The sequence below is a fragment of the Nycticebus coucang genome, chromosome 11, assembly GCF_027406575.1.
Source record: "Nycticebus coucang isolate mNycCou1 chromosome 11, mNycCou1.pri, whole genome shotgun sequence".
NCBI lineage: Eukaryota > Metazoa > Chordata > Mammalia > Primates > Lorisidae > Nycticebus > Nycticebus coucang.
The window spans coordinates 50,422,699-50,443,496 of NC_069790.1; the positions used below are offsets into that span (position 1 = coordinate 50,422,699).

At 34.8% G+C, this 20,798-nt stretch overlaps 1 non-coding gene across 1 annotated transcript; it reads right to left on the reverse strand.

Moving 5' to 3' along the window:
- Nucleotides 1-20,348: 20,348 nt before the first annotated feature.
- LOC128560492 (U6 spliceosomal RNA) lies at nucleotides 20,349-20,455 on the reverse strand. The gene has a single exon (XR_008372990.1). It is a non-coding gene; the product is annotated as a U6 spliceosomal RNA (small nuclear RNA).
- Between the last annotated feature and the right edge of the window lie 343 nt (nucleotides 20,456-20,798).

A 20,798-nucleotide genomic window follows, 5' to 3' on the forward strand; every position in this document is an offset into this window, starting at 1 on the left:
TGGGAGGTCTAGCTTGAGTGCTTTGAGGTTTCTCCAGACTTCCTTCCAGAAAAGTTGTACTAGTTTGCAATCCCACCAGCAGTGTAAAAGAGTTCCCTTCTCTCCACATCCATGCCAGCATCTGCAGTTTTGAGATTTTGTGATGTGGGCCATTCTCACTGGGGTTAGATGATATCTCAGGGTTGTTTTGATTTGCATTTCTCTAATATATAGAGATGATGAACATTTTTTCATGTGTTTGTTAGCCATTCGTCTGTCGTCTTTAGAGAAAGTTCTATTCATGTCTCTTGCCCATTGATATAAGGGATTGTTGGCTTTTTTCATGTGGATTAATTTGAGTTCTCTATAGATCCTAGTTATCAAGCTTTTGTCTGATTGAAAATATGCAAATATCCTTTCCCATTGTGTAGGTTGTCTCTTTGCTTTGGTTATTGTCTCCTTAGCTGTACAGAAGCTTTTCAATTTAATGAAGTCCCATTTGTTTATTTTTGTTGTTGTTGCAATTGCCATGGCAGTCTTCTTCATGAAGTCTTTCCCCAGGCCAATATCTTCCAGTGTTTTTCCTATGCTTTCTTAGAGGATTTTTATTGTTTCATGCCTTAAATTTAAGTCCTTTATCCATCTTGAATTAATTTTTGTGAGTGGGGAAAGGTGTGGGTCCAGTTTCAGTCTTTTACATGTAAACATCCAGTTCTCCCAACACCATTTATTGTATAGGGAGTCTTTCCCCCAAGGTATGTTCGTGTTTGGTTTATCGAAGATTAGGTGGTTGTAAAATGTTAGTTTCATCTCTTGGTTTTCAATTCGATTCCAAGTGTCTATGTCTCTGTTTTTGTGCCAGTACCATGCTGTCTTGAGCACTATGGCTTTGTAGTACAGACTAAAATCTGGTATGCTGATGCCCCCAGCTTTATTTTTGTTACAGAGAACTGCCTTAGCTATATGGGTTTTTTTTCCGGTTCCATGCAAAACACAGAATCATTTTTTCCAAATCTTGAAAGTATGATGTTGGTATTTTGATAGGAATGGCATTGAATAGGTAGATTGCTTTGGGAAGTATAGACATTTTAACAATGTTGATTCTTCCCATCCATGAGCATGGTATGTTCTTCCATTTGTTAATATCCTCTGCTATTTAGTTGCTGAGGATTTCATAGTTTTCATTATAGAAGTCCTTCACCTCTTTCGTTAGGTATATTCCTAGGTATTTCATTTTCTTTGAAACTATGGTGAAGGGAGTTGCGTCCTTAATTAACTTCTCATCTTGACTGTTATTGGTGTACACAAAGGCTACTGACTTGTGGACATTGATTTTATATCCTGAAACATTACTGAATTTTTTGATGACTTCTAGGAGTCTTGTGGTTGAGTCTTTGGGGTTCTCTAAGTATAAGATCATGTCATCAGCAAAGAGGGAGAGTTTGACCTCCTCTGCTCCCATTTGGATTCCCTTTATTTCCTTGTCTTGCCTGATTGTATTGGCTAGAACTTCCAGCACTACGTTGAATAGTAAAGGTGACAGAGGACAACCTTGTCTGGTTCCAGTTCTAAGAGGAAAAGCTTTCAGTTTTACTCCATTCAGTAAAATATTGGCTGTGGGTTTGTCATAGATAGCTTCAATCAGTTTTAGAAATGTGCCACCTATGCCTATACTCTTCAGTGTTCTAATTAGAAAAGGATACTGGATTTTATTAAATGCTTTTTCTGCGTCTATTGAGAGGATCATGTAATCTTTATTTTTGCCTCTCTTAATATGGTGGATAACGTTTATAGACTTGCGTATGTTAAACCAGCCTTGCATCCCTGGGATGAAGCCTACTTGATCATGATGAATGACTTTTTGGATGATAAGCTGTAATCTATTGGCTAGGATTTTGTTGAGAATTTTTGCATCTATATTCATGAGTGAGATTGGTCTGAAATTCTCCTTTTTTGGGGGTCTTTTCCTGGTTTTGGTATCAGGGTGATGTTTGCTTCATAGAATGTGTTGGGGAAGATTCCTTCTTCCTCAATTTTTTGGAATAATTTCTGCAGTACAGGAATAAGCTCTTCCTTGAAGGTTTGATAGAATTCTGGAGTGAAGCCATCTGGACCACGGCATTTTTTGGTTGGAAGATTTTTTATTGTTTCTTTGATCTCAGTGCTTGAAATTGGTCTGTTCAGGAGCTCTATTTCTTCCTGGCTCAGTCTAGGGAGAGGGTGTGATTCCAAATATTGATCCATTTCTTTCACATTGTCAAATTTCTGGGCATAGAATTTCTGGTAGTATTCAGAGATGATCTCTTGTAGCTCTGTGGGATCAGTTGTTATTTCCCCTTTATCATTTCTGATTGAGGTTACTAGAGATTTTACTTTTCTATTTCTCGTTAGTCTGGCCAATGGTTTATCTATTTTATTTACTTTTTTCAAAAAACCAACTCCTTGTTTCATTAATTTTCTGAATGATTCTTTTGTTTTCAATTTCATTGATCTCTGATTTGATTTTGGATATTTCTTTTCTTCTACTGAGTTTAGGCTTAGATTGTTCTTCTTTTTCCAATTCCTTAAGATCTCTTGTGAGATTGTTGATGTGCTCTCTTTCCTTTTTTCGAATGTAGGCATCTAAAGTGATGAATTTTCCTCTCAAAACTGCTTTTGCAGTATCCCACAGGTTTTGGTAGCTTGTGTCTTCATTGTTGTTATGCTCAAGGAAGTTAATGATTTCCTGTTTTATTTCTTCCTGCACCCATCTGTTATTCAACAGAAGATTGTTTAATTTCCATGCCTTTGGGTGGAGTCAAGCATTTTTGTTAGAGTTGAGTTCCACCTTTAGTGCCTTATGGTCTGAGAAGATACAAGGTAAAATTTCAATTCTTTTGATTCTGTTGATATTTGTTTTGTGTCCCAGGACATGATTAATTTTGGAGAATGTTCCATGGGGTGATGAGAAGAATGTATATTCTTTATCTTTGGGATGGAGTGTTCTATATGTGTCTATCAAGCACAGTTGTTCTAGGGTCTCATTTAAATCTCTTATATCCTTGTTTAATTTCTGTTTAGAGGATCAGCTCTGTAAGAGGAGTGTTAAAGTCCCCTGTCATTATGGTATTATCAGATATCATATTGCTCAGACTGAGTAAGGTCTGTTTCAAGAATCTGCGAGCATTTAAATTGGGTGCATAAATATTTAGAATTGAAATGTCTTCTTGTTGTATTTTTCCCTTGACCAATATAAAGTGACCATCTTTGTCTTTTTTGACTTTAGTTGCTTTGAATCCACATGTATCTGAAAATAAGATTGTAACTCCTCTTTTCTTCTGAATTCCATTTGCCTGAAAAATTGTCTCCCAACCCTTGACTCGGAGCTTTAATTTGTCTTTTGAAGCCAGGTGTGTTTCTTGCAGACAGCAGATGGATGGCTTGTGTTTTTTAATCCAGTCAACGAATCTATGTCTCTTCAGTGGGGAATTCAAGCCATTAACATTTATTGAGATAATTGATAAGTGTGGTAGTATTCTATTAGTCTTATTTTGTGAGAGTCCATTGCTTAGTTTTATCTTTTGCATCAGTGTGGAGGTTAGGTTCTGTCCTTTAATTTCTGAGTTCTTATTTTGCTGCTGATCCATTGTGGTGGTCAGTGTGCAGAACAGGTTGAAGTATTTCCTGTAGAGCTGGTCTTGTTGTGGCGAATTTCCTCAATGTTTGTATATCCGTAAATGATTTGATTTCTCCATCAATTTTGAAGCTTAGCTTAGCAGGGTACAGAATTCTGGGCTGGAAATTGTTCTGTTTAAGTAGATTAAAGGTAAATGACCATTGTCTTCTTGCTTGGAAAGTTTCATTAGAGAAGTCTGCGGTCACTCTGATGGATTTGCCCCTGTAGGACAACTGGCGCTTACTCCTGGCAGCTTGCAGAATCTTTTCTTTTGTCTTGACTTTGGACAGGTTCATCACAATGTGTCTTGGAGAAGCTCGGTTAGAGTTGAGGCGACCTGGGGTCCGATAGCCCTCTGAAAGCAGTGTGTCAGAATCTTTGGTGATATTTGGGAAATTTTCTTTTATAATATTCTCTAGTATGGCTTCCATTCCTCTGGGGCATTCTTCTTCCCCTTCTGGAATTCCTATAACTCGTATGTTGGAACGCTTCATAAAGTCCCATAATTCTGACAGTGAACGTTCTGCTTTCTCTCTCTTCTTTTCTTCCTCTTTTACTATCTGAGTTATCTCAAAAACTTTGTCTTCTACCTCTGAAATTCTTTCTTCTGCATGGTCTAACCTGTTGCTGATACTTTCCATTGCATCTTTAAGTTCCCTAATTGACAGTTTCAGTTCCTTCAGCTCTGCTATATACTTTATATATTCTTCATATTGTTCATCTCTTATTTGATTCTGTTTTTGGATTTCTTTTTGGTTATTTTCCACTTTATTAGCAGTTTCCTTCATTGTTTCCATCATTTCTTTCATTGTTTTCGACATGTGTATTCTAAATTCCCTTTCTGTCATTCCTAACATTTCTTTATAGGTGGAATCCTCTGCTGTAGCTACCTCATGGTCCCTTGGCGGGTTTGTTCTGGACTGGTTCTTCATGTTGCCTGGAGTTTTCTGCTGATTCTTCCTCATGAGTGATTTCTTTTATCTGTTTCCTTGCCCTAATTTTCCTTTCACTTCCTCTTGCTCTTTAAGTTCTCGTGCCTGTGGAAGTTTCATGTGGGTTTAGACGGATTGAGCACACGCGACCACTTGACGGTTTTCCACTGTTTTAGTCCTCCTGTTGGGGTCCAGAAGTCTCTCGCTGACTCCCTGTATCCTCTCACGGGTGATGATAGGCAGATCCCACCAGCCAGAGATGCCTGGAGTCCTATCTCCCCAGACTCACGGTGCCCAAATGCAAGGAAGCTGTTACTCGGCTGCCATCTTGCTCCGCCTCCCTCCCCATTACTCTATTCTTAAGTAGAATATTACACTTGTAATAATTTTTGTTTGTGCTCTTTTCCCAATTACTACTCTTGGATTCTCCAAAGTTAAACTATACTTAAAAACACTTTAATTTTTCATAGCTTTGGACTCTAATAAATGGAATAATACTATGAAATATGCATTTTTATCCATCTGTCTTCTTTCAGTCAATTATTTTGCATAGTTGTACTTGGTTTCATTGCTTTATCATATTTTATTGAATTAAAATAAGATTTATTGATTTATTATAATGTTGATAAATATGTGGATTGTTTCTAGCTTCCAGCTATTTTAGATAATGCTTCTAGGAACACACCTGCATATGTCTCTTCAAGTACTCGTGCACAAATTTCCCTTAAGTACATACATAGAGTAGAAGTCCTAGGTCTTATGAAGTGCATATATGCTCAACTTGAAAATCAAATAGTTGTCTAAAATTATTATAACTATTTATATTCCTGTTGCTCCATATCTTTATAGACATTAGTCTGTTTAAGCCCAACTATTTTGATGTATCTGTATGGTGTATCATGTGCCTTAGTCTTCATTTCCCTGATGACAGATTGAACACCCATTCATATGTATGTTTGCCATTTGGACATCTTAGATTGTTTGCTATTTATTTAAGTATTTTGGCAAATTTTCATTTTATTTTTCTAAAACATTGATGGGTCAATGCTCATCATACCTTAGGGATATAGACATACATTTCAAACATATTCTCCTACTCTTAATTGCCTTTGACTCTGTGTTGCCTTTTGATAACTAGAATTTTTTTCATTTGTATGCAGTATATTGGATAATTTTTTTCTTCATGACTTGTCTACTTTTTCTCCTTTATAAAAACAATTTCTGGCCTATGAAAATAAATATAACCTTTTATATTATCATGTATTGGCATTGCCCTTTCTCTTTCATTTTCAGAACTCTGATCTACCTATGATATCTGATAAAATAAATTTACTTTGTATTTGTCATATATAGAGAAGAAGTGTCATTTTCCTACTTTCTTGTCAGAGATTTATGTGTCTTTTTGTACCTTTCTGTTCCATTCCATTGGGTAATTTTCCTATCCCCATACCAGTACTATATCTTCTTAATTATCAAAGCTTTATAACTCATTATGTCTTACAGAGCAAGTCTTCCTGCATTGTTCTTCTTCTTCAAGATTGTGCCAGTTATTAGTTAATTGCCTCTCAGCTCTAAATTTATCCCCGAGTACCTCTTCTGTGATAATGGATTGGACTCTAAGCATTATTTCTGCAGTGAGCTCTATGTTAAGCTTGGTCAGCAGAGGGCATGAGAGGGACAGAACAGGAGGAGGGTCTTGATCTACTGTGCTTGCTGTTTTAGAAAACAACTTTTCTAAAAGACTCTACTTAAGCTGTATACAAGGTATTCATGTAACAAAAACATTTGTACCTCCTGAATACCTTGAAATAAAAATATTTTAAAAATAAATAAAAATAAAACTACCTTTCTTCTCCTCTGTAAGGCTGAAGGAGGACATGTGAAGGACACACAGTGGTACACTGCTTCAGTCTTAGCCAAAAGGATCTAATCCCTGAGCAAACTTTCAGCCCTTGACTGGACTTGCTGAGGCTTCCCTGATACCTTACATACATGGCATTCCTCATATCCTCCTGCCAGGGGCAGACTCTTGACTTTCTCTGCTCATCCACTTGTGAGGTTCAGCTACCTGCATCTGTGTCCCAACTGCTTCTGTGCACCAGCCTGCCACACTTGACTGCCTGCATCCCTTACATTTGTCTCCAAGAGACCCTATGGCAATGAATTTCCTAAGTTGCATGATGGTCTGCCTGTGAGCAGACTCACATGTTCCGGCTTCCCCTGCATACTCTCTAATTTAGCCCTTCCCACCTACACCTTGTCTCCCTCTCCCTCTATTCTCCCACCTGTGTAAGGAGTGTGCCCTTGTCCCAGAATACCATTTTCTTTATGTCCGCCTTGACTCCCACTGAACTTCTCAGCTATTCAGTGGGTTGCACAACCTCTTTTTCATGGAGAGATGATTGTTTGCCTTGGCTAGGATGCCTTTCTTTCCTGGTTGTTCAGTTCTAGTGTATGTGCCTTTAACCCTTGGGCATTTACTTGGCAAGCGTCCTGATTAAAACTTCCCACATAACGAGGGATACAACTGTCAAGCACGAGCAACTTTTTCTCATTTATGATCTTAGGAGGAAAGTTTTCAATCTTTTCATAATTAAGTATGGTATTTGCTATAGATTTTACATAGTACTCTTTGTCAGATGCAAAAAAAAATCCCATTTATTTCTATTTGTTAACTGTTTTTATCATGAGAAAGCATTGGATTTTGTCTTATGCTTTTCCATATTTATCAAGGTGATAGCATGGTAACTGTCCGTTATTCTATTAACAAAGCGTATTAAACTGATTGATCTCTGTACATTGAAACATCATTGCACTTGTGAGACAAATCCCACTCGATAATTGTATATAATCCTTTTTATGTTTCCAGATTTCATTTCCTAGTGCTTTATCGAGGATTTCTGCTTCTATAATCATGTGATATTAATCTGCGCATACTGTATTTTTTTTCCTTGTGATGTTTTTGTCTGGTTTAGTGCCATGGTAATAAACTCACAGAAAGATGTCTACTTTCATCCCATTTGGTCAAAGAATATATATTTATTATGACTTATACCTTTTTAAATGAATGGAGATACGATTTATGGTCTAACATATAGTTTATTCTGGATAACTATGTGCAGGTGAGAAGAATATATGTTCTGTTGTTGTTGGGTGTGATGTGTCCATGGGTGTCTGTTAAGAGTTTTGTGCTTTAAAAATATTTTTTATTTCTCATTTACATCACTGATTTTGCACACATGACATCTGTCCCAGTCCTGTCTTCCATAAGTTTCATCACAAGTGTTTTACTTTCATTTATCCTTTCAAATAGCTGGACATTTTATTGCTTTTCCTTACAGTATGTTTCTTTTTATTTTAAAAAATCTGTTCTCATTTTATTATTTTCTTCCTTTTGTTTTATTTTCAGGTTTAATTTCTATTTGTAGAATTTTGTGAATATGTGTCAGTTTACTTTTCTTAGTCCTCTTCTCAAGTCATACAGTTAAGACTTTGAATATCACTCCAAGTGCTTGCTTATATTTCCCCAAATGTTTAAAAGTAATGTTTTTATATTCATACAATTTATTTTTCTAATTAACATTGTAATCACTACTTTGACATACATAATTACGTTAAGATATATATAGTAATTTAGAACATGCATTTTCTAGTGTTCATTTTACTTTGATTTTTAGCTTATGTTTTTATCAGAGAACAACTTGTATGATATATATCCTTTAAAATTTTAAACTGTGATGTAGAATATTATTAATTTAAAACAATCATTCTTGTATACTACAAAAGAAGTGGATATTATTTACTTGTTGGATATAGTATGTTTGTATCAATTGAGTAAACTTTGCTCTAGATTAAGCGGATTTTTTCTATGTCATTACTGATTTTAGTATTGTTATTGCTTTTTCTGTTGCTCATTAAGAAGGTATCTTATTATTTCTGACTACAGTGGTGCATTTATCTGTCTTTCACATTCTGTCAATTTTTCTTTCTTGCATTATGAAACTATATTGTTGGTTCATACAGATTTGTGATATTATTAGGGAACACCCAGTTTGTCATTTTTGCTAATATTTAAAATTTGGTTATGTCATAGTGGTATTTTAAGGATTAAATAAATTTACAAATTTGAAGCCTTTGGGAATTTCCTTGTCTATATTAAATATTATATTTAATTTAATTAATGAAAAAATGTTTAAAAATACAAATATAAAAGTAAGTACTTAGGAACAATAGGGATGTGTTTTAAATCAGCAAAGAAAGTCAAAATGAAGAAATGAAGTATAATGATAAAGTAAATAGAAATAAGACTGAGTGTATAAAATGAAATGAATGCAATAAAATTTTAAATCTCTGCCTAAAGCCTAAATAAAGATGACAAGGAATATAAACATAATGCCTAAAAGAGTTCCTTTAAAATGTTACCTGACTTCCCAGCTACTTGGGAGGCTGAGGCAAGAGAATCACGTAAGCCCAAGAGCTGGAGGTTGCTGTGAGCTGTGTGATGCCACGGCACTATACCGAGGGTAGTAAAGTGAGACTCTGTCTCTACAAAAAAAAAAAAAAAAAATGTTACCTGACAAAGATGGGTTAGCTGTTGACCAAACTGATTTATTCTTCCTCAGAGTATAACAAGACTATATTTCTCAGCCTTCATCGCAGTTAGATTTTACTATTACCTATATTCTGGCCAATAGAACGGGAGTAGAAATGTTTGCTCCTTTAACGCATGGTGCATTAAATCCTCTCCATAGTGACGTTCCATACCCTTTTGAGGCCTGACCATATATAGAAGGAATAGAAGTAGACTGAAGATGGAATAATATTATAATAATTTATTTTTGTGCAAACTCTCCTTGATTAGCTTTAGTAATAAGTATGATGTTAATGTTATCATGTTTGGGGGTTCAATGTGCTATCATAAGCAATGTGTATGCTTTAATATTTAAATCATTCTATGAAGTATATAGTAGTATTATCTTTATTCTATAATTGAGAAAACTTTATATTAAAAAAATTAAGAATATTCCTTTCACTGACCTGTTTCTAATTGGTCTAGATATTATTAAGAACTAGAAAGTCTGATTCTGAAGTCCACAGCTCTTAATGTACCATAGTGTCTCAGCTTGGAACATACTTGCGAGCATAATGAGATAGATAAGAGAGTACAGTAGATATTTTGCTTGTGTGTATGTGTGTGAGATGACATATGGAAAAGTAGCTAGCATATTATTGGTCTTGGTTATTGGATTAGATGATTTAATTCTCATTTTTCATCACTTCATCGGATTTTAAATTCTGGGATTTTTACTTTTTATTAACATCTGCTGAAATATTATTATACACTAGAAGACAGAGATGAATCTCATCTTTTCTAATCCTCTCACCCAGCTGACATACGAAAACCTCTATTCACACCAGGGCTGAGAGGTATGAGTTACAGTGAGGATTTGGGTCTAATGTAAAGATGCAAAATAAAAGTATTTTGATATCAAAATCCAAGCAATGGACTAACTAAACCATTAACATAAGACAATGTTCATCATTTCAATGCAGAGCAGTGCATTGTCTCCTGAAAATTGCCATGGGAAATGTTTTCCAAAATAAGAACACAGAGAAAAATACACTGATTCTATTTTGAGAGATGTGTGTGGCAGTCTTGAACATTATAGTTCCAATTTGCCTGCTGACCTAACAACACAGAGCAAAGAGTAAGACATTAACAAAGTGAAATGGTTCATTAAAGTACTCACACAGCCCTCTAGCAGTGTTAAAGTCTTGCTATTTACCATGTCATTGCCAAATGTTATTTCCTTATTAGCAAGGAGGGCCATGGAAAATGGGCCCAGTGGAAAAGAAATGTGTGGACAATGCCATTAACTTCAGCCAGCTCAATCAGTCCTGCAAACAGTTGTGGCCCTATCAAAACAGTAAAATTCATAACAGGATATACTTCTTTTCTACCTAGAAATGGACAGAGTAAAAAAAAAAAAAACAGCCCACAGAGTAAGCACTGTGATCCTTGGTACATCAGTGTTCATCTCTTTTTACAAAGAAGTAAAAAATAACAAGAAAAATATTCAAGAAGATGCAGTTAGACCTTTGTGAAAAGAAAGTAAAATGACAAATTTTCTCTAATCATTTAATTTTACAAGCAGCAAGAACTCATTAGCTGAAGGCTTAAGAATGCATTTGTGAGAGGGGGATAAAATTAATGAAATGTGACCTGAGAAATATTACTTCTTAGAAGGCTAGATATTCTGAACCCATAACTTAGTCTGTTCTAGATGGAAAATAACTATTTTCTGCAAAAGTATACATTTCTTGAAAGTCTATAAAATTGATGAGAGTTAATAAAGTTGTCTTGCTTAAAAAAAGTGAAACTTTGCATTTTTCATTTAAAAATGATCTTGGTTCATATCTTGTACCCTCAATGAATCCCCAACAATAGTTTTCAGAAAAAAAATGATGTTGGTAAATTTCTCAGATTATTATGTGTTATGCTATCCATATATCAAGAACCATAATAAGAACAATAACTTACTTGGTTTACTATGTAACAGATGATACATTAGGTGCCTTAAAAATATTTGAAGAAGAAACAAAGACAGTGAGAAATAATTTGTCCAAAGTTATACAGTAAAAAGTGAGGTGGACTGAATTCAAATCAATTATTTACTCTTATCTACTACTTTAGGTGTCAGTAAATATTTTCTATAATAGGTCAAATGGTCGCTATTGTAGGCTTCTAGGTCCTGAAGTCCTCTGTTGAAACCACTCAACTAGTCTGTTGTACCATGAAAGCAAATATAGATATTCATAAATGATTAATTATGGCTATGTTCCAAAAAAACTTTATTTACAAACCTAGGTGATAAAATAAATCGATAGTAGTGTGAAGACCCCTGTACTAGTTAGTGATACTTACAGACTGATTTTCAAACACCACTGTTAAAATAAAAATTATCAGAAAGTAATCCTAAGTTGTGAATTATTAGAAACATACTTATCTGAGAATTATTTTCTTTCTCTATTACTGTTGAGAGGCTGTATGTTTGTGTTGGACATAGGTAGATAAAAGCCATTGATCAATGTCTCTCTCTTAGAATCCTCTCCTCATTGATATACAGCTCAAATTCCCATGCACTTACAAACACAGCTCCATGAAATCAGTGTTAAAGTGATAATCATAGTATTCTTGTTTTTCTCTCTTTGTTGTTATTTTACTCTTAAAATGGAATAGAACAAAAGAACAATACCATCCTTATAGTCATTATACATAATTTTAAAAAAAAATCTTTAAAATACTTCAGTGTGAAATAATGTGATTGAAATAAAACAAATAGATAAGATTCAAATGTAGCAAAATCACCCCTAATTTTAATAATCTACTGTAAGAGCAGTGTTTTCAGCCATTGCTGGCAAAGCAGATATAATCACTTCAGTGTCATTAGATTTATTGCAATTACTAACAAAGTCTCAATAATCAGAAAATCCTTTAAACATTTCCTGATATAACCTGACATTTTGATGGCAATATGTTTTTAGAGACATTAAAGAGACTCAGTAGTCCACTGACTGTGATGTGGGAACACTAAGATTTAGCTGCAAATTTTCAACAGGAGTTTGTGAGGAAGTAGGAGACTCAGGGAATCAGTGTTCCTTCTGTTTTGGTATCTCATGATAAAGGAAAAGATGAAATTTCAATTATTTCTTAGCAGACTCTCTAGCAGTTTTAAGGGTAAATTTCTGTCATTTCTAATTAGAGCCACTTGGCAACAGTAGAATTTCCTAAATGTTTTATTTATTTTTTTTTCATTTTTAGAAGAGTTAATGCTTATTGGATAAAAATATTTGGCTACTGTTGTTATTTTTAAGACCATGATGCATAATATTCATCATAGGAATTTATTTATTTATATTCAATTAGTTATCTTAAAAAAAGAAACAACTCATTTTGTGTTACATCAAGGAGTGTTTTTGAGAACTTTGCTGTTTATTTACAGGCTGTGTAAGTAATTGGGTTAATGGTCTCTAAGTGATTACACATATATGTGCAGCACTGATGATGGAAACAATGGCTCCTACAGTAGATTATTGAAAATAAAAGGAACATATGTCTTCTTTCAATTGTACAAATCATTATAAAATCACCATTTCATTCAAAAAGAATATATAGAGAGTAGAATCAGGACAATTGTAATAGTAAGATTCATGAAACCTAACATGTCATTGCCCACCTTTGGAATAGAATATGCCAAAATACTTGGGGATATAAATACTGATAGGATGATATCATTTTCCACATACAGCCTTAGCTCACAAGGGCTTTATGTGAGAAATAGGCAAGCAATGTAACATGCTCTGATTTGACTCTCCTCAGGTTCCTATATGAAAGAAATAATGCCTGAGCCATTGCACAATCAATTCAGAAGATCTTTTCCTCTTTCAAGCAAGAAGGCATGGCCAATTTGACCTCCACTTTCTTCTCTTTATCTCTCTTTACTCCTCCAAAATCTTGCTTCTTGTCTCTTAGTTGTTACCAATATTGAAAATGGAGTGCTTGGTGACTGGGAAAGTTGATTGGGAGAACAGGTTGCCTGTGGAAGAAAGTAGCAGTAGCAGGCAAACTGTCAAGTAGGAGAAGAAAAACTCATGCAGGATCTTGCAAGCTAAAAGGCCAGATGGCTCCAAATAACAAAGGAAATCACTGAGGGAGTACCATTGTGCTCTAGTTAAAGACCGGTCAGGATACACCTACAGCTGACAAGTTGAGCTTATTAATTGTTGCAATGAGTGGGGGGCATTCACCATGAGGCACTGTCATCATCTTGGTAAATAGGTCTGGGCCTGCTCAGGCAATATTAAGGATCTGAGTAAATAGAGGTTCACTCTAGATTGGTGCTACCAGAAATGAGGGTGATTCCACAATTGGCTATTTCAATAAATCTTGTCATAATTTAGATAGACCAGAGTAAAGACAAAGTGGCCATAGGTAAAGATAAAGCTACCATTGGTAAAGAAAAAGCTGCTATTGGCAAAGAAGCAGCAGTTTCTTATTTTAGGTGGAAGAGGAATTGGTTGGTATTCTGTGATTTGTGTACCGATCTTTTTGTGTGTTACTTTATGATGGTCTCAGAGTGACCCAGTCTGATGTTTATTCTCTCTGCAATTCTTTAGGACCAGTAAAACAAACAAACAAAAAAATAAACAAAAGCAAATATATATATACATACATATGTAGTACATATATATGTATATATATCTTCATTATGAGCATCAACCTGGTTCCTGAATATCAGAGTTGTTTTTGTTTGTTTCAGAGTTTTGTCACAAAAGTGATCTAATTATTGATTTAAGTAACAAAAATGTGGAGAATGGTATAGAACAAGAAGAGACTAAAAGCAGAGAGATCAGGCAAGAAAATTATTTTAATAGGAGTTAAAGTCTCTTTGAAGGCTAAAGCTATAGTGTTGATTAACACTATACAGATTCTAATTTTAGAGTTTGTTTGAAAGACAATCAATATTTTAATGTGAAGTAGAAACAAGGTAATTCATTAATTTATTCACAATATTGAAATAAAGTTTTTATTAAATACTGGTGATGTCAAGAATTTATACATTCTGAGGAATTAAAATAGAAAGCTGACCTTTTGAAATTGGGTTATTAAATATCTCTCATATAACCATGTTTCACATGCCAGCTAAGTGTCCTAAATGTCTATTTATCTGAGAATGGTAACTGAAATGTTCACTTAATGCACTAGAAGCATGGGGATATTTTTAGAGCTTCACAGTAAGAACATAAGACATTTGAAAATAGGAAAAAGACCATTCAGTTTAATAGAGCTGCTTTTCATCAGGAATATTAAATGTATTTTTCACTTGGCAAATTAAGTGAACTGTTATACTGGACCATTTTGATACTCTCCCACTATTATACAATAAAAATGTCTAAATGTATTGCCTAGGTTAAAATAGTCAAACTTTATATTCTATGCTTAACAGAATTTGGAAACTTGATTGTCACAGTTCATTTGTTGTAGAAAATTTTAAGAGAGAAGCATTGATTCCCATACTCTAATATTTTTATGTCTTTAAACCATTTAAATAACTCAGATTCTATACAGCAGATAAAACATTATATTTAATATGTACAGAACAATGTGGAAGTGTAAGGATGAGTAAAGATCAGTGAAGCCTCATGCGTCCCTTGAAAATTTCCTAAAACTCCATATATTGCCTATAAACAGCTTTTTTAATTTTATAGAGTGATTGGGAAACACCTTAAAATTAAACTTTATTCTTTTTCCTGTTCATTCCAAATTACTGTCATGTACATGTTACATAAGGTTTTTTATTTATATGCAAAGCATAACATAAAACTTCAGGAAGTGTATTAATGCAAACTATTTGGTATAATTTTTTCCCTTTTAAAAGTTCACATTTTAATCAACAATTTTTAATTCTTAATCTCTGTGAAACTTATTAAATAAATATCTGCAGTATTATGATAGCTTCTGAAAATAGGAAATTCGTCTATAACCTATAGAAGCAACTGTTGTTGACCTGCTAATGCTTTTGCCAAATTAAATGGTCAAATAAGCCAGATATTCAGTAAATTCTATCATACAATGAAGCAATGATAACAGATGTATTTCTCACAGGTGCTTTTTTTCTTTCCCTCTGATCATTAGCTCATCTCTCTTGATCAATCTCTCTCTGCTTCTTTCTGCCTCTGTTATTCTAAGCTTCTTGGTTACCTTATCTCTCAGTGTCTTTCTCTTTCAAATTGTCTTTATTTGCCCCAACTCCAGATATCAAGGACAAGAAAATAAACCATCCATGACCTAATGGTTACAACATACATTTACAACCTGACTGGGAAATGAAATACTGCAACACTTACTTTGCTTGCAAGCACAAGTGGTGAAGTGCACAGCTCAGATGTGTAGGGCCAGCTCTGGAGGTCAAGCCTGAACAAAGTATCAAGTAGAAACTGGAGAAAAGGAAATTGCAGCCACAGTTGATCAATAGAGGAATGGAAATAAAAATTATTCCCAAAGAAAGAGCAATGGGGGAAATAGTGAGACCATAGCTGAGACCTGGAGGAATTAAACTAAGATGAAAGAGTCTTTAAGATACCAGACATACCAATCTTGAGAAGGCTTGCTTCAAGAGAAGTTAATGGAAGGGTAAAGACTGTAAAGAAGTAAAAGAAAAGTACCTTGATAATAATAATTAATTCAGATAATGGATGCTAAAGCCATAGTTTTAATAGGATATTACACAGTTTCAAAACATTTTGCCATAAGTTAAATATTAATTAAAAAAGAAAAAGTGCCTTTACAGTGGCACATTCTTGTGGACGCTGTGATAACCAAGTGATTAGCGGCTGTTGTGAAATGATCAATAAGCTCATTTCCCAATGCACATAGAAGCCAATACCATTGCATCAACCTTTGAAAAAGGAATTAAAAAAAATAAACTATTTTGGCAATGGTAAATTGAGCTGCCATAAAAAGTCTAGTACAACAGCCTAAATGCCCACCAACCCAGGAATGGATTAACAAGCTGTGGTATATGTATACCATGGAATACTATTCAGCTATTAAAAAAATGGAGACTTTACATCCTTCGTATTAACCTGGATGGAAGTGGAAGACATTATTCTTAGTAAAGCATCACAAAAATGGAGAAGCATGAATCCTATGTACTCAATCTTGATATGAGGACAATTAATGACAATTAAGTTTATGGGGGGGGGAAGCAGAAAGAGGGATGGAGGGAGGAGGGTGGGGCCTTAGTGTGTGTCACACTTTATGGGGGCAAGACATGATTGCAAGAGGGACTTTACCTAACAATTGCAATCAGTGTAACTGGCTTATTGTACCCTCAATGAATCCCCAACAATAAAAAAAAAAAAAAAAAACAAAAAACAAAGTTTCAAACTATCCTGATGAAAACAAGATGGGGGCAGGGCAAGTTCCAACCAGTCAGAACCAAGGTGGCAGAGAAATCAACCATTCTTGACATTACAGCTTCATTATAGTGTCATTACCATAAAAGTTTCTAAGGAGATCTCCCACTTCCAGCGTGCACCTGATACCATGACACTTCTTATCTGATCATATTTAGGCAAAAGGAGAGTGTCACCCTAATTCCAATAAAATATTGCCCCCCACTCCTTTTTTTTTTTTGAAACAGAGTCTCACTTGTTGCCTTCAGTAGAGTGCTGTGGTAGCTCACAGCAACCTCAAACTCTTGGCTCAAGTGATTCTCTTGCCTCAGCCTCCCAAGTAGCTGGGACTACAGGTGCTGACCATAAAGCCCCACTATTTTTAGAGCTGAGGTCTCACTCTTGCTCAGGCTGGTCTCAAACCCATGAGCTCAGGCAATCCACCTGCACCCAGCCATTGACCCTTTCTAAGAAAAATAATTTTTTTTTTTGAGACAGAGTCCCACTTTCTTGCCCTTGGTAGAGTGTCGTGGCATCATAGTTCACAGGAACCTCAAACTCTTAGGCTCAAGAAAAAAAAAAACAAAAAAAAAAAACTATATTGCTGATGGACTAGCAAGGAGGTAGGAAGACACACTCAAATCTGTTTCCCCAAGCTGAGGGCTGGATCTGGTTTTATCAGGTAAAGAGTTATGATCCAATTGGATCTTGCAATGAGGTCATGCAAAGTCATGATCTGAATGCATCCTGTCCAAGGTCACACCAGGAATTGATCTGTTTGGATCTGAGATCCTGCCATGCTGTCTGTGCTTTGTAATTCAGTCCAGGCTCCACTATAGGAGCACCTAGGTTCCATATGTGGTTGTAAGTTTAGTTCAGATGGGCACAGTCTGGTTATGTGATCTTCAGCATAGCTTCAACTGGAAAACAACTCAAATAATTCCCAACTTTTACATAAACTTGAGCAAACTGATCTAATCCTGTTCCATGTGTTCAATAATGGGACAAAATGAAAGCGATCTGATGCTCTGGAAAGAACTCACTGTGACTTTTGTGGCATACCTGCTAAAAATGCTCGACTTGAGTCTAACCTTGAGAATATAATCAATAGATACAAAGTGGGGGATATCTCTAAAATGTCTGGCTTGTTCTCTTAAAAAAGATTAAGTCAAGGAAGGCAAAATTCTATGCCAAATTAAAGAAAATGTAAAAGACTTAAAATAAATGCAATTTATAGTGTTGGACTGCATCAGGGATTATAAAGAAAATGCTACAAATTACCAATGAAAACACTCAGAAAAATTTCAAAATGGATTATAAATTATAACAATATTTTATCAATATCAGACTTGTTGAGTTAAATGATTTTATGTGATTAGGAAATACAATTTCCTTGTTCTGAGGTTTAAAGATGAGACATTACGATGTCCACTAATAACTTCAGCTGAATCATAAAAATGATAAGAGCATTAACAATTTATAAGTTTAGGTAAAAGTGATTGGCTTTTCAATGTATTATTTTTATATTTTTATGTAACATTTTTAAAAATTAAAGAAAAAGACCACTCTCATATGAACATATGTGAATATTATACCTATTACAATTAAAAAGAAGAAAATTAAATCTCTACTTGTAAATAAGACCTACATATTTTTATATATCTTGTTTGTGTTGATATGATAAAGAAAGTTAATATCAGTGATAGCTAGATATAGCAAATAGATACATAGGTAAACAGTATATAGATAAATAATTGTTTCTATAGCATTGTTTTGTTTCATTAAGCATGTTATCAACCTTTTAACTTTAAAAGTATTAAACAAAAAACTTAAAATTTAGAATAAAATAAAAAAATAAAAGAATAGAATAGAATTAATAATATTATGCAAGCAAAATGAATGATAAAAATTCAAGGTATAAAAGGTAGTTTCTTCCAAGATACAAAGGAAAATGTAAAAGATAAACTATTCAAATTAGCACTGAGAAAAGTTGAAAAAGGAGAATAAAAATGTGGTCTATAAATGTTATCGAGGAAAGATACGGTTAAATAAAATACAAAGTAATCAAGAGTAGGGCGGCCCCTGTGGCTCAAAGGAGTAGGGGTTCCAGCCCCATATGCTGGAGGTGGTGGGTTCAGACCCAGCCCTAGACAAAAACTGCAAAAAAAAAAAAAAAAAAAGGGAACAAAGTAATCAAGGGTATGACAAAATTGTCTTGAGGTATGATTTTCAATGTATAGATTTTAAAAGTTCCTAATATTCTAGAGTAAATCAATAAAAAATACTTAAAGACATAATCTAGATATGCTGCTTTTTTGACATTTGAATTGTCAGATAATAAACATACATAATCATGGCTTAAAGTGCAATAGTTAAACATATGAATACAATATATAATGATCAAATCAAGGTAATTGGCACATCTATCACCTCACACTTTGCCATTTCTTTGTGTTGGGATTCAAAATTTTTTTCTTCTAGATAATAAAAAATACACAGTAAATTGTTGCTGGCTATAGTTCAAGTCACATTGCCATAGGATGTATTTCTTCCACCTGGCTGTAACTTTGTAATCAACAATCAACCTCTATCTTCCTTTTAATCTACGTTTCTCAGCCTCTGGTAACCACTAGTATACTTTCTAATGGGTCATCTTTTTAGGCATCCACATTTGAGTGAGAAAATGGGATACGTATCTTTTTGTGCTTGACATATTTCACTTAGCATAATGTCCTCCAAACTCATCCATGTGCCATATGGTTGAATCCTATTGTGTATAATATACAAGAACTTTCTTTATTGATTTATCTGTTGATGAATGCTTTGACTGATACTATTGTGAACAGTGCTGCAATAAACGGGGGGGGTGTGTGTGTGCAGATACCTCTTTGACATAGTTATTTCTTTTGAGGTAACAAAACCTTTGAGGTAACAAAACCTTAAAGCCTTTGCCCACACACTTATCTCACCACTGGTAACTAGTGGTTACCAGTGGTGAGATAAGTAGATTATATATATGTTATTTCTACTTTTAGTTTTTTGAGAAATGTCGTATTGTTTTGCATAATGGTTGTGTTTATTTACATTTCTACCAACAGCATATAAAATCTCTCTCTCTTCCTCATCTTCACCAGCATTTCTCTGCTTTTATGTTTGTGACAACAGCTTTCAAAATAGGGTGAGATAACACATTATAATTTTGATTTCCATTTCCTTGATGATTAGTCATATCAAGCAATTCCCTCCTCCTCCTTCTTCTTCCTCTTCTTCTTCGTCTTTGTCTTCTTCCTCCTCCTCTTCCTCTTCCTCCTCCTCCTCTGTGGAGGGCTGACACCACAGCATCCATTTTGTAGGCCAAGCACCATTTCCTATACTAACAGACTTAAGTTTCTATTTCCCTGCAAATGCTAGGCCTCTTCTTGTAAATCATATGAGCGAAACTTGGAAACTTGCCGTTGGGAATTTTCCGCTGCGGCCGGGTTGCTTGGATACCTGGTGATGCAAACTTCTTCTTTCACCTACCCTTATATACCCTGAAAGAACATTGTAATAAAGGAGACTTGATCAGACTCCTGTCTTGTCTCCCTTCTTCGCGCCTCTTGCCCCTTCCCATTCTCACCCCCTCCTCCAGGTATCCCTGTCGACTGACCCACGGGCCGGGTCACTCCTCCTCCTCCTCTTCCTCCTCCTCCTCCTCTTCTTCTTCTTCTTTTTCTTTTTTGGCAAAGGCCTGAACTTTATTAAATAATCCTCATACCCTGCCCAGCCCTCATGGGTGCTTCTGAGATTACCAGGCCTCAGAGCCAGGGGACCCAAAGACTTGCAAAAATGTGGAACACTTCACAAATTTGTGTGTCATCCTTGCACAGAAGCCATGCTAATCTTCTCTGTATTGTTCCAATTTTAGTATATGTGCTGCTGAATTGAGCACTTGAGCATTTCTTTATATACCTGTTGGCCATTTCTATGACTTCTATTAAGATCTTTTGCTAATTTTTAATCAGCTTATTTTGTAAATTGCTGTTGGGTTATTTGAATTGCTTTCATATTCTGGATGTTAATACTTTGATCAATACTTTGCAAATATTTCTCTCAGGTCATCTCTTCACTATGTTAATTGGTTCCTTTGCTGTGAAGAATCTGCTATTTAGTTTGATATAAAGTCATTGGTCTATTTTGGGTTTTGTTACCTGAAGTTTTGAGGTAACAAAACCTTAAAACCTTTGCCCACACCAATGTCTTTAAGTTTTCACCTATTTTTTTTTTCTACTGGG